At 38.5% G+C, this 14,927-nt stretch overlaps 1 long non-coding RNA gene across 1 annotated transcript; it reads left to right on the top strand.

The window, feature by feature from the left end:
* The first annotated feature begins 9,739 nt into the window (after nucleotides 1-9,739).
* LOC139435477 (uncharacterized) lies at nucleotides 9,740-11,536 on the top strand. Its single transcript, XR_011644717.1, has 3 exons — nucleotides 9,740-9,827; nucleotides 10,528-10,590; nucleotides 11,131-11,536. It is a non-coding gene; the product is annotated as an uncharacterized lncRNA (long non-coding RNA).
* The last annotated feature ends 3,391 nt before the right edge of the window (nucleotides 11,537-14,927 follow it).

The following is a 14,927-nucleotide window of genomic DNA, read 5'->3' on the forward strand; positions in this document are numbered from 1 at the left end:
TTTCTGCTCTTCAAAGTCAGGTTACCAAACCATGACATTAGTGAAAAAGACAGAATTGACTCGATAAAAGCACGATAAAACATAATCATCATGGTTTTGTCAATGTTAAAATAGGACAGTTTCCTAAGACAATACAAACGATGGTGCCCCCTTTTGCACACAGCTTCACAGTTTGGATCAGAGCTCAATTTTGAATCAATAATTGTCCCGAGATATTTGTATGTAGTGCTGCGTACCTGGACTCACATTCAGGTTCAGGTCCGGACTCAAGTCCAGAGGTTCAGGTGCAGGTCCGGACTTATAAGTCCGGACCTGAACCCATGGCTTGTGTCAAGTTGTGTGAGTAACTAAAGTGAACTTATTGTGAGCTAATTATCAATTGAAAATTAACTCATAATCAACTCAAATTCAAACTCGTGAGGTTTATTGTGCTCCCTTCCAACTTGTGTCTACATTTCTCTACAAAGTACAAATGTAAAAAAAACACTTTTTGCCACTTAGTCTACAAATGACTTATGACAGCAGTGAACTACTACAAAGTTCAAACATTTATTTCATTTACCAAACAGTCCCTGAGCTGACTGAGCCTAAATCCCTAAAGCGTTGCTGAAAGGTAGAGTGTAGAGTAGACTATACGCATTACACTGTTACACACCTACTATACAGTATACACTGTAGTGACTGTACAGTCAGAGTGTACTGTACTGTCTGACAGTACACCATGTATTTTCTACAACTCTACATGTGTACATTATACAGTACATACTACATACATAGTGATGTACATACACACTGTTAGAAATTAAAATCAATGTTGATGTGGCGTAATTTTGAATTAAATACACTATTTAATTTAAATCAGTTTTATTCTGAAAACACCGAAAGTTCACACTATTAACTTAATACTTTTATTCTGAAAATTCTTCACTTCCGGTTAGCATTAGCATGTGGCGAAATGCTACGTTTTCAAACTGTGAATCGAAGGTGAAATGACATGTGATGTTGTACACTGAGCACACTGGGATTAGCACTCATTTATTGACGCTGAATAACGTTTATCAGGGAATGTTTAAATAACAACAGACACCAGAATATACGTAAGTGCTAGTCTTTTTGCGAGTCCAAGTACCGGTTCCCGACGTTCCGGTTTTAACCGGACTTGAACCGAAACTTTTTACAAGTCCAGTACCGGTTCGGCGTACCGGTACGCAGCACTATTTGTATGATTGCACAAATTCTACATTCTGATTCTGGATTGTTAAGACTTCATGTATGTGGGGATGTCTTCTAAAATCAATGATCATGCCTGTAGCGTTTAGCCACTCGGTACTTTGATCCGCAGAACCTGATTGAAGCGTCGATCACTGCGTTTCACAAAGAAGTTGCCTTTCTGAAACTCGAGGAGGATTTCTGGTGGGAGAGCAGACATCTCAGCCAGGTACACAGTACCCCATCTGGCGTCGTTTATATGATCGTACCTGAAGAAGAAGGGCAGCTTACGTTTGAAAGCATACAGGTGGAGATCCCACAATCCATCACGTTGCGCTCTTATGAAGCAGAGTACGATGCTGACCATAGTCATGTAGTCCCACCAGAATGCGGCATTCGGGTCATCAACTGCAAGCAATGCAGCAAACTCTTTCATGGGCTGCTGGAATCTGTCTGTAGTCAGTTTGTCGACCATCTGCGCGATGTGGTCAGCATCTACGGATTGGCAGAGATCTGAGAGTTCAGCTCTCAGTGTAACATCAACCTCATCCAGATATGTGTAAAGCCGTGGGAGCAGTAGCTGCCAAAGAGCCTGTAGGGTAAGTTTGTGGGTCCTTATGGCACGTGCATACCCCTTTCCTGCCATGACATGCTGAGCAGCATTTTCTCCCATTAGATCACACTTGACCCATAGCTCGCTCAGGCCAAAATCAACCATGTGTTGTCCTATCACACCCAGGAAGTTCATGGCAATGTGAAGGCCTCCAAGGCAAGGGATAAGCACGTCCTTGTATTCTTCTACTGACCACTTTAGTTCTAGCAACTTCGGATAAAGTGCCTCGCCCACTGTCAGAATGACATGCTGTTGTTCCATTGATTTGGAGATATGAAGCACTCGCTTGATAACTGTGTTCAGTGTATCGAGTTCAGATGCAGGAGCCTGGATGATAGGTAGGTAGCCTACTGTAGTTTTCTCTGGGTTGACTGTGCTTGCCTTTTGATTGTACAATATCCAGGAAGGCATTGGCTTTTTAGATGTCCTGGACATGAAGAAGGCCATGTCTGTAGCTTGTGCTTTCTGTGCTGCAGGACATTGTTCAGATGACTGTGTGAAACAGTCATCTGCTAATACACCGCTGAATGGGCGCTCTGTGATTCCTCTTTTTGGTTTGTTTTTTTGCTTTTGTGGGTGGGGGGGCAATAGTGGGGAAGGCAAAGGTTCCATCACAGCACATTTGAAACATTTAATCTCAAAACAATATACAACGTAAGTAAAAGTAGCCTCATAATAATAATAATAGCTGAGTAATTATTCATAGTTAAAAACTACTATTTTTGCAATATATATGAGATCTAAGCAGTTTATTCACATAACATCTCAAATCTGAATATGGCATCAGATTGCCCATGTAGGAGAACTTACAAAAGCACATTTAATTCAAGTTTGTACCTTGTTTAGTCAAAAAGATATACTTAAAATAGATTTCAGGCTGGTGGTGGTGGCCATGTTGGATTTCTCAATTTCGAGGCATTTTGGGACATTTTTGAGCTTCATATACAGCAGATTTGGATTCAGCACCCCTTAATACCCCTATAAATGTTGTATGGCATAAATAAACACAAAATGCCTTCAGGGTTCTGATTTTGTGAAAATTGACCCTGTCTAATTCCTCTATTTTCTCATGAATGAAAATCTCAAAATACAATTTATTGAGGCTTTCACTTCTATAAAAGGAGCTTTTCTTCAGCCTCACTGACACATCAATCCTCACCTCCCTCACTCTCACAACGGGATGTGAAAAAAGAAAGAAAATAGCACGGTAGGTTCCCACCAGTTGGGTTCCCCTCTGAGTTTTTATGTATTACATTTCCTGGCATCAAGTCAACCCAATGATCTGAGGCCTGAGGAAACACAGCCTTGCCCTGTAAATGTCTATAGCAACAAGGGGTCTTTTTCAATTAAATTAGCAAAGAATGGATTATAAAGATTAGATTATTTTTACATGGGAAAGATATGAACCAAAGCATATATGATGCTTTGGTTGATGGACGCAGCGATGGTATGCACATCCTCCACTGAAATACAAAAACACAAGGGACTAGAAAATAAAGGATATGGTGTATAATGTGTACCTTAAATATGGCATGCATGTTTATTAGGGTTGCCAATCGATAAAAAATGTAATCCCAATAAATGTTTTTGATTGTCCATTGTCGCGATTAATTATTTGTTTTGAAAATGGACATTTAAGGGATATTTTTTGTTTTTAATACCCTTTTAAACATGGGAGTGGATAAATATGCTTGTTTTATAGAAGATTAATCTTTGTCTGTCCTCCGCTCGCCATGAAACACGGTTTTCTCATAACTTAAGTGAAAATACTCCAAACAGCCCAAAACTTCCCAGGTTTGGTAATGATGCAGCCATCAACGCATCTAAGTGTATTATGGGGTGTCATCAAATGCCGTTGCCATGGCGACAGACCACTCACCATGAAACATGCTGTTGCTGTAAGTCCAATGGACACGGTCCAATCGTCCCCCAATCTTCACTTGTATATCACCGGTCCATGCCTCAACAGCTCTACGACAAATCTGAGATCTCACCATATGCCGTTTCCATGGAAACGCATCCCTCGCCATAAAACATGATGTCACTATAAGTCCAATGGACACGGTCCAATCGTCTCCCAATCTTCACTTGTATATCACCGGTCCATGCCTCAACAGCTCTACGCCAAATATGAGATCTCACCATATGCCGTTTCCATGGAAACGCATCCCTCGCCATAAAACATCATGTCGCTATAACTCCTATGCAAATGTTCAAAAAGTGCTCAAACTTCACAAGTGTGCTAACAGTCCAGCCGTGAAGACATCTACAGGACAGTTTTAAGATTTCTTCAAATGCCGTTGCCATGGCAACACAACGCTCACCTTGAAACACGGTTTTCTCATAACTTCAGTGAAAATACTCCAAACAGCCCAAAACTTCACAGGTTTGTTAACAATGCAGCCATAAACGCATCTAAGCGTATTATGGGGTGTCATCAAATGCCGTTGCCATGCCGACAGATCATTCGCCACCAAGTTCGTTCAGAAGTTTGCGGTTCAAATATTCTGTTGCTATTCCAAGCCTTTTCACTTTCTTTTCTTCTCTCATCACACATTCAAGCCACCAGTGTTCATGTATCATTTCAATCTAAATGATTCACTTTTTTTCTTACACATTACATTTCAACATAGCAGTTTAGCGTCAGATTTTCAGCATAAAGCATTCCCACTAGCAATTTCTTCAGGAATTGCATTATCTAGTTACAGTATAACACCCAATTCTGGTCACTTGTAAGCAACAGCAGTTTTTCAGACACACTAGCCTCAAACTTTCCTGAGTGTTATATGTCATAGGAAAAAACGTTAAAGCTTATATTAGGCTTCTGACCACATACACATTCAAGAAACCATTGTCTTCATGACAAGGGAAGTGGTGAAATGCCAAGTCATTACTGGGTTTTAGGAATCATATACCACTCTATTAGAACACAGCACAACACCTTTGCGGCAGCTTAACTGATGCTTATAATAAAAAATAAGCAATGCCTCTCAATTTTACAAGTGGATTCATCATTCAGCACACCTGGGTAAGACCCAATATTGATGGTTTAGAATTGTTGGTGCATTGGGAGTTATACTCTCTTAACAGAGAAGTAAGAAAAAGCAGAGAGAAAAAGGTCAGATAAGATAAAGATATCTTGATTGATCCCAATTTGGGAAATTCGTTGCTACACAAAGATTTTGCCTTAATCAAGCTTTCAGAGTCAGTGCTGTTCTGTTGGCTCTGGACAAATTAAATAAACTGTATGCAAGGCACAACTCTGCTGGACAAGTCTAGGTGATATGCAGGGGAAGATTGTTTTTTGTCTATCAAATTATTATTCCTCTGCTTTTGCTGCCTGACACTCATCTGGGCTTGATTCCAAATAAACAAACTTTGCCAATGTAAAAACAATATTTGCTTACGTGGGAAAACTGCTTCTAGTTCCATAATACATTTTGAGTTGTTTCATGGCTTGAGTTTTATGTTCAGCCACATGTAAGGTAATTATCCTAATTTGTGTACGTGAAACTATTAATGATGCCAACACTTTCTATGTCCGATCATTTGACAATTTGATCACAGTTCCAGTTAGTAGTTGGTTTATACATGAAGTATGCAGACTCATTTTAATTGATTGCGTAAGATAATTCTCCCCAAATCTGATAATTTTAAGGTTTTGTACGATAGTTTGACATTTCCCATTTGGCAATGCTGCTCGGGTTAGGGATACATTTAGAGATATCTATGTGAACATGGTTTGTTTTAAATTTGTTGTTGTTTACTCCATTTGTTGACATGTCAGAAAGTCATTTAAATATGTGTCTTTTTGTCTTGAGCCGCTGAGAGTGGGGTTGTTGAATTACTCCAAAGAGTTTTCTCTTTTGTTTTTATCTGATGACCAAAGAACCATTGACACTGGCTGGTATGATCGAAAGTCAAACGGCCTTCCTACATTAGCCTTAATAAAACAAGTAGAGGGAATGGCAATTTCTTAGTTTTTTTTCTCCTAAATTTCTTAATCGACTTTTACATTGGCCTTTAAATCCCGTCGGTTCTTGCAACAGTAAAAAGGATCTTAATGATTCATTTTTCACACACTAAAACTACAAGAAAAAAAACATTTCACGACTGTCAATTCATTAAAAAGGAATGAACTGATTCTGCTATTTTAAAAGAAGTACAATTGGGAAGATCACCTGAGTAACACTTCATTTCATCTCATGGTTCTTTAGCCATCTAACACATAATGCTTCTTTATTTCCTTCTCATGAAGAAAGGACTTAGTATTGCTAATCTAACCATCACACCTTGAGACTAGCACAAGAGACTAATACCACTCACACTGCGTTTTCTTCACCACAAAAGGACAAGAGACAAAAAGCTGTCTTGCTGAAAGCAACAGCAAAACACTCCTAGCAGTGATCAACACTTAGGCTTAAAAATACCTCACTCCAGAACACGTCTCTCACTCTACCCACGTACACTTAGCGTAGCCTAATTTCCTAATTAGAAATTCTAATTGACATTGATGGAGCGAGAATTGGTTCAAATTTGGCTCGAATGAGCAGCTGTGCATACTGGAGGTAAATTATTAAAATTAGAGAGCCGCATTGAAAAGGTCCCATTACCAAGTGTGTACTGTTCTCGTTTCAACATATGGATATTGAACTTAACAGCCAGCTAAACTCTCCTCAGCATCATTCCTCCAAGGAACAGGCAGGTGTTGTTTTTGGCAGGAATTTTAATGATAAGAAGTGTAAAACTGAAACAGAATACATTTCTCCATAAGTACTCATAAAACAATGATATGTTCTTAACATTTACAGAATACATTTATTTTTTAAAAGAGCAGGTTATTGGAGGTAAATATGCGATGCAACATTACAGTGCATTACGTAACACACTATAACACAGCAACAAGTTTTTACAAAAATAATAATTATCCTTACTACAAAATTATATTACCACAAATAATATCAAACACTTGTAGCTAAGATAATAATTATTAACTTGACTTACTGATAATGTCACGTTTAGGGCTTAGAACGAAGGATGGATGGAGATTCTGCAGCGAGTGCTCCCATTACATGCTTATTGCATTAGTGTCCATGTGTAAAAGGACTAGTGATGTGTCGGCTCTTTTAAGTGAACAACGGGAGTCGGCTCGTTTTAATTTTTTTTAAGTAATACAAGACAGAATGATATGATGATCTCCGCGCTACGGGTGCTCTGTGCATGCCTGCAGTGACATGTAATATCCAAGGATTAGAGACTGTTGGATGCTGCTGTTTTGAGCATTGCAATATATTTATTTTCATTATGTTATTTATTTATGATTATTTTTAGGCTCAGCAAAGATTTGTTGTCAGGTTGTATCGGTGTTGCTATCTGCTTTTTTTTAGCGTGGTTCTACAATCAGAGTCAGAGAGTTACAAGGGTCTGTAAATGCAATTAAAACAATTGGCCACAGCAAATCATTTATATTAAAAACGTAATTTTTACTTTTGAATACTTCAGTACAAAGGATGTTGTAGGAGCCATGAAACGTGTTTAGTAATCCTTTATGTTTTAATATAAGATATTTGTTTGATCACTATTGATTGGTTGGCTTGGGTCACATGGATATGGCCGGCACTCATTATAATCCTGTTCACCTGCGTGAGGTGTGTGTGTGTGGAAGAGAGGGTGACACAGGGCCGTTTTACTTTTTTGTTGACCGCAAGATTTACGATTGCTTTGATTATTATAACAATGTATATGTCTTATCACCGAGTCTTTTGTCATTAAACTACAATACTACGAAACAGAGCTTTTGATCTCAGCAAGTACTTTTTTAGCGTGTCATACAACATCAAACAGGCCCGGCCGAAGCCTCTCAGCGACTTAGTTTGTTTCCTGCTGTCGCTATAGATGTATTGAATAATTTAAGTGATATATGTGTACACATATAAATCATTAGTCAAAACAGGGCTATATTTGATTGAATTATTAAAGGTATATTTTGCAGATAAACCTATTAACCCCGCCCCCTTAAAAAAAACGGCTCTTTTGAACGGCTCTCGCAATGGAACGGAGCCATAACATCCGGCTCCCTTCAAAGAGTCATAATTCCCATTGTCACTACCCGATCTGCCCCCCTGCCCGATCTGTACTGCGCATGTGCGAGATGATCCGCCATATTGGACAACTCTGTACGGCAACCCAACTAGGACACTTGACACAGTGGCGTTTGGCAAAGCACACAGAAAACTCGAAAAACCGAGAGGGATGAGTTATTGTTATTACAACGTGACTTCACTATTATTCAACAACTCTTTTTATTGGGTTCTTTTATTTGGGGTTAAGTACATTGTCATAATAAGTGAGAAATGGATTTAACTTCTGTTAGACAGCTATCATACTGAATAAATATTTACTGTGAATACATGCAAAAATGTATTGCATATAGCTGTCTAACAGAAGTTAAATCCATTTCTCACTTTTTTTTTTTTTCACAAGTATTTTTATTGGGCCATCAATCTTAAAACATACAAATTGTTGACATAAGATCACCCGATTTTACTTTTTTTTTTCAACAAACATGGCATAGTAACCACCCCCCCACCCCCCTACAAAACAAAACCGAAAAGCGTCACAATACAATATAAAAGAGGAGCAAAAATAAGTAAATACAAAAGAAATACAAAAAAAAAAAAATACAAGAGGATATCACAAAAGCACAGAAATACAAAGAAACACTGTGTTGCACCATGCACATTGGGCTGCATGACCATTCACACGCCAAAGGAGACAATCACTTATCATTGCATTATAACTGTCCAGTCTCAATAGTAGCTACGACGTACATTAATGAGTAATAGAATTGTCTAATCCCCTAAAGAAGGAATCGAATTAACAAAAGAGAGAATAGGATCCCAGGTTTTACTAAATTTATCAGAGCATCCCCTTATACTATACTTAATCTTCTCTAAGTATAAGAAAGACATTAAGTCCTTCAGCCACGACTGAGAAGATGGAGGTTTCTGGTCCTTCCACTGCAGTAAAATACGTCTGCGGGCTACAAGTGAAGCAAAAGCAATAACATTTCTCTCCTTGTTAGTGAAACTAGAGAATTCCTCAGGGACACCAAAAATATAAATTAAAGGGCTAGGAACCACCGGCTTATTGAAGGCCTTTGAGAGTGTATCATAAAAAGAGGACCAGAATGAACCCAGCTTTGGACAGGAGAAAAACATGTGTGTGTGGTTGGCCGGAGAGAGAGAGCATCTATCACACATCTCACTTGTGTCAAACAGTTTGCTGAGTCTAACTTTGGTCAGGTGTGATCTGTGTAGGACCTTAAACTGTATCAGTGTCAGTCTGGCGCAAGATGAAGTAGAGTTGACTCTGTCTAGGGCCCCCTGCCACCATTCATCTGAAAAGGTAGCCCCAATATGAAGGTAGATATGGTGCAAAATGCGAGAGCGTGAAAACCTGATGTGAGCACTTGCAGAAAAAAAATCTGAGTTTGTGTGCTTACATTTACACTTGTATACAATATCCACATAACTGTGAACCAAATTTACACTTGTAAAAAATATCCACGTAACTGTGAACCAAATTTGAAGTCACAGAAGAAGAAAAAAATGTTTTGTAGCTTGTAGGAAAAAAATGAACTTAGAGATGAAATGTTCACTTGCAGAAAAATACACATTTTTTAAATATATTTTCCATTACAACTGCAACTTTATTTATTACAACCTCTCAAATCAGTCATTACAACTTGACGAATCTGCTCTGTGGCAGTATAAATCGACGAATCTGCGGTCTTGACTTTTGCTACACTTCTTGCGATAAATGTGTCGCAAAAGTAATTTTCACCTGTAGATGTGGGGGGAGGGAGGGGGGTTGGAGCGAAGGGGCGGAGCTATCAGAAGGACGAGGCTTGGGTCTGTCACAGTCACAGTCAGGTCGAACCGGATGACAGCGGGGCTACTGTTCGTGTCGCTACCAGTCCGCTGACATGGCGCGTCAATCAACGGTAAGTTTCGCCCATTACTTGCCCAGTATTACTTTGAATATTATTATTGTGATTGAGGATTAAATCCGCTTTGAAGACCACCGTTTTATATCGTGCAGTTTATAACGCTAGCTTTGTTGAGTGTAGGCTAGCTAAACAAGTAGTGGTTGTAGTCTATACAGCAGTAATTCATATATTATAGCCTACTGCTTTGGCACTAACGGTTGATAAGCGTTTATAAAAATAAAACCAATTGAACTGTACTGAAATAATGACACGTTTTATAATTGTCTTGGGCTCCTGCAGTGTTTTTAAAGCCTTTGTAAATTATCCATGCTATTTTCTATTTAGCTAACGTCAAAGTAGTGTATGTGAAATCAACCTCACAATAAGATGTGTGTATATTACAATTATTCATGTCATATTTCAAGATGATTACTTAGATATTACAATATGGTTGGTTGAGCTGGAGTTCATTATTGAGCTTACACGTTAACGTCACAGTCATCTGAATAACGAACCCAAACCTTGTTGTTTTTATTAATTGTATTACAAATTGATATCAAATAAACAGTAAGCATTGGTAACACAATTTCCAAAGTTACAGTAAAATAAAAAGGACCCTGACTCGGACAATACACAATCCAACATGTTCAACAGAAGATCATTAGTTATATTGTTTGTACACATGGTACTTTACATATATATCTGTTTGTTTAAGGTGTCCAGGTGATGCAGACAGGCTGGACCAGAGAGTGAGAGACAGAACTGGACTCCAGCACAGGTACTAAGACTCTTTTTTCATACTGTACAAAGAATCAAGAAAGATATTGGTTTAAATGAATGAAGTATTGACTTCAATACACTGATATACATTCCATTAAACAATACTAAATACTAGATCACCTACACATCAGTTAAGTTGAGGGTTTATTCCATGCAAAAGTCACATTTAGATGTTAACAAGCAATATGACTTTGTCAGCTTTCTAATTTAATGTATTGAAGGCAAAGATATTTAACACATAGTGAGAACTGCTACTATTTATCTCTCAATATTGTCTGTAAAAAACGTGGTAAAAGTTATTCTTTCAGTGAGACAACAGAGCAAGCTTCTACAGTTGCACTATGTTTTGATAACAGTTAAATATTATTTTGATAATAACATATATTTCAATGTTGATGAATTTCATAGTGTTCATTCATAATCTGATTACAATTAAAAAAATAATTATATCAACAGCCCCATAACACACAAACACACCTCTTTCATAAATAACACCTTTTCTGCAATAATGTTTTATGTTTCCTGTAATTTTTGTTAGGAAAGGACATGCCCGAAAGACACAACATCTTCTCCTTCTCTGAGAGAAGAACATCCAAGAGGAACATTAAAAGCTGATGTTATGAGATTTTAAGACCAGTTCAAGACATTCACTAAGAAACTACTTTTATTGTGAAAACAAAGATCTGCACACCGAATATTTTTGTAGTCTATCAGGACCATCATTTGTTTGTGACACTGCCTGCACCTCAGAGAAGGGGTGGTTATAGTCAGGCTTATAAAGTGTGGCGAAAAACATAGTCAGCTGATCGAATGCACCTATTTCCACATCTACACTCCATCAGCTGATTATTTCTATGTGCCTCACTTTATGAGCTTCACATCACTTGTGCCTTGTACCGCAGAGTTTGCAACGTCACAAATAAATGGGGCCAATCTTCAGTCAGATGTGAAATCTAACATTTTCAGTAAGAATAATGGACAAATACAAATACAATTTCTTGAAATGTGAACCAAAAGTTAATCAAATGTTTTAAATAAAAAGCACATATGGACAGAAGGTGTAAACCTATTAAATGTATAAGTAAACACATTTAGTCAAATAACGTGACAGACTAGGCCTGTGCAGTTGGTATCAGCTTTGCCCAGCATGGGCTCCTTCATCAGCCCTGGTCCTCCTCGCAGAGGAAAGACCCTCAGTCCTCTCCAAACCAACAGACAGGACGTCCATCACACGGAGGTTTCCCCCTGAAGTCTCTGCAGCCCTCTGGACACCACGCTGTCTCAATCCGTCCACACTGAATATGAGAGGGGAAAAATGAAAATAATAAATGCTTTAGAGACAATAAGAAACATAAAGTTGACTGTTGAGTTGCTCAGTTTTTTTAGATTATCAATACTATTACTGTATAACTAATATCTCAGGTTAAGAGGCACCTTCAAATAAAGATTGGTCTTTAAATACATGTTGTCTTTTGAATTGTTTGTCTAAAGTCAAGGATCTAGAACTGGTACTTAGTTTTAATGATACAGTCTGGTTATTATGCTGTTTGGAGGAGGCATCGGTAAGAGCACTAACTAGCTGTACACATGTAACACATGTACCTTAGCTTGACTTAAATGTATTAAACGTATAGTTCAGTGATGGCAACATATAAATAACTAATGTCATGCAAACATTAATATTTGCTTGATTCCAGAGTTGAATTTAGCACAATTGCATACAAACGTTACGGGATTTTAAGATTCTGAAGTCTTCGTTCTAAATAGAAAATAGCATGGATAATTTACAAAGGCTTTAAAAACACAGCAGGAGTCCAAGACAATTATAAAACTTGTCATTATTTCAGTACAGTTCAATTGGTTTTATTTTCATAAACGGTTATCAACCGTTAGTGCCAAAGCAGTAGGCTATAATATATGAATTACTGCTGTATAGACGACAACCACTACTTGTTTAGCTAGAATAAACTCAACAAAGCTAGCGTTAGCTGGCTGACTGACGTTATTTCGCCGCTAAACTGCACGATATAAAACGGTGGTCTTCAAAGCGGATTTAATCCTCAATCACAATAATAATATTCAAAGTAATACTGGGCAAGTAATGGGCCAAAATGTACCGTTCATTGATGCGCCATGTCAGTGGACTGGTAGCGACGACACGAACCGTTAGCCCCGCAGTCTCCAGTCACCCGAGCCTCGTCCTTCTGATAGCTCCGCCCAGAGCCATTTAATAGAAGAGTTACGACATCTCCGTTCACTCCAATGGACCACTTTTTTACAGCAATGGCGGATCGTGGAGCCTCTCAATCGTTCCCCGGAAGTTAGCGCCAAGGCTGGCAGAGCTGTGGAGTTGCAGCATAATACACCGTTCGTGACGGACTTTTAAAGGTAAGAAGAAGTTTAAAGATGTATATTGCGGATATTATCAGTACATCTGATTCAAATGAACATGTGTATTAAAGGATGTCAGTGGATTATCCCTAAATTAGTAGATTTAGGGAACGTTTACAGATAACAGATTAAGCTAGCATACCGAAGCAAGTTAGCAACACACGTTGAACAGCCTTTTAATTGTAAATTCCGTTCTCTCTATGTCATTTCGTCCAACATGTTGAATTAGAGAAGAGGGGCTTCTAAACGGGATTGTATGCGGGGGTGGAGGGAGTTAAATATTAGATAAATATAACTTTGGTGCGTGTAAGAGTGAGTGTTTTTAGCAGAGCCATATTGTGTCCTTGTGATTATGTATAATGTTGCAGCCCAGCTGATTCTGGATTGATGGCAAAGGGAGAGGGACTTAAGTGAGAGTGAAAACACAAGGTACGTGTAATACTACTGTTTTATATAAGTAAACACGTTATCTCCCCAAGGCAATAGGTGTGCTATATAGGTGTGTATAACCCTTTCTCCTGTCTGTTGCTCCCTCTCTCAGCACAAGAACCAGAGGGGGGTTCAATGGAGCCTGAATACCTGCACTGAGACCCTCACCCTGCACCCTGAGTCTCAACTCTGTGTTTTTCAAGCCTTTCCCTGTTTTTTAGTATTAAACAAAACATGAAGCTTTCCCAATGGTGTGGTTTTCGTTTTGTGAAAAAGTGCAAATGCAGTGTTTGTATATAAATCACATATTTTGTTGCTGTTGGTCGTGAAATTGCTCCTGCTGACTTGAGCCAGCCATTTTTTCCTCCGCTCTGTGTCAGTGGGGAAGCCGTACATTCGTACTCCTTTCTCTGAGCGAGTTGAGCATCCCCAGGCAGCACATCAAACCATGGTGGCGACTAGGAGGCAGCACAGCAAACCATGGTGGCGACGAGGAGGCAGCACAGCAAACCAGGACAACACGGAGGAAAAGGCACCGACAAACTGCATGATATGCTCTTCTATGTTTATTGAATTCCATGTATTTGCAATGGATGTTCCTAAAGCAACACATTTAACATCATTATCATCATCATCATATCCTGTCGGTCTCCTGTCCTTTCTGAAAGCCATAAAGACGACATTAGTCATTTAGATAACTTGTGTCCTCAATTACCAGGGGATTACTGAAACTACCATGAATTTAAGAAAATGGTAGAAATGAATCCAATCTGAATTTTAAAGCATTACTTTAGATCCCCTCCCTCTAAATATATCAATAAACATTAGAAAGTGATGCTCCTGACTACCATACAAGTTTAAGAAGATAATATTGGTTTGAAAGAATTCAAAGCTATAAATAAACAGCAACAGGCTCTTTAACCAAGGCACTGTTAGTAACATGTAAACTAGTTGTTCACACTAATCCTAATATTATCACTTAATATTAGCAAATTCGATTTTATTTTTGAAAACATATTGATGTAAATACATACACATATCGATTTGTTGTATAAATATTGCAAATCAAAACCTTTATTCACTAATAATTAACAAAAATCGTAGTTCTATCTCCTGTTATCAATGCATTCACATTGCCCGCCATGAACTTCCGGGGAACGATCCCTCGTCTACATGAACCACGTGACGATAACCGTTTTTGGACTTCCGGTGTCGTAACTCTTCTATTAAATAGCTCTGGCTCCGCCCCTTCGCTCCAACCCCCCTCCCTCCCCCCACATCTACAGGTGAAAATTACTTTTGCGACACATTTATCGCAAGAAGTGTAGCAAAAGTCAAGACCGCAGATTCGTCGATTTATACTGCCACAGAGCAGATTCGTCAAGTTGTAATGACTGATTTGAGGGGTTGTAATAAATAAAGTTGCAGTTGTAATGGAAAATATATTTAAAAAATGTGTATTTTTCTGCAAGTGAACATTTCATCTCTAAGTTCATTTTTTTCCTACAAGCTACA

Source organism: Pseudochaenichthys georgianus, chromosome 16 (assembly GCF_902827115.2).
Source record: "Pseudochaenichthys georgianus chromosome 16, fPseGeo1.2, whole genome shotgun sequence".
Lineage (NCBI taxonomy): Eukaryota > Metazoa > Chordata > Actinopteri > Perciformes > Channichthyidae > Pseudochaenichthys > Pseudochaenichthys georgianus.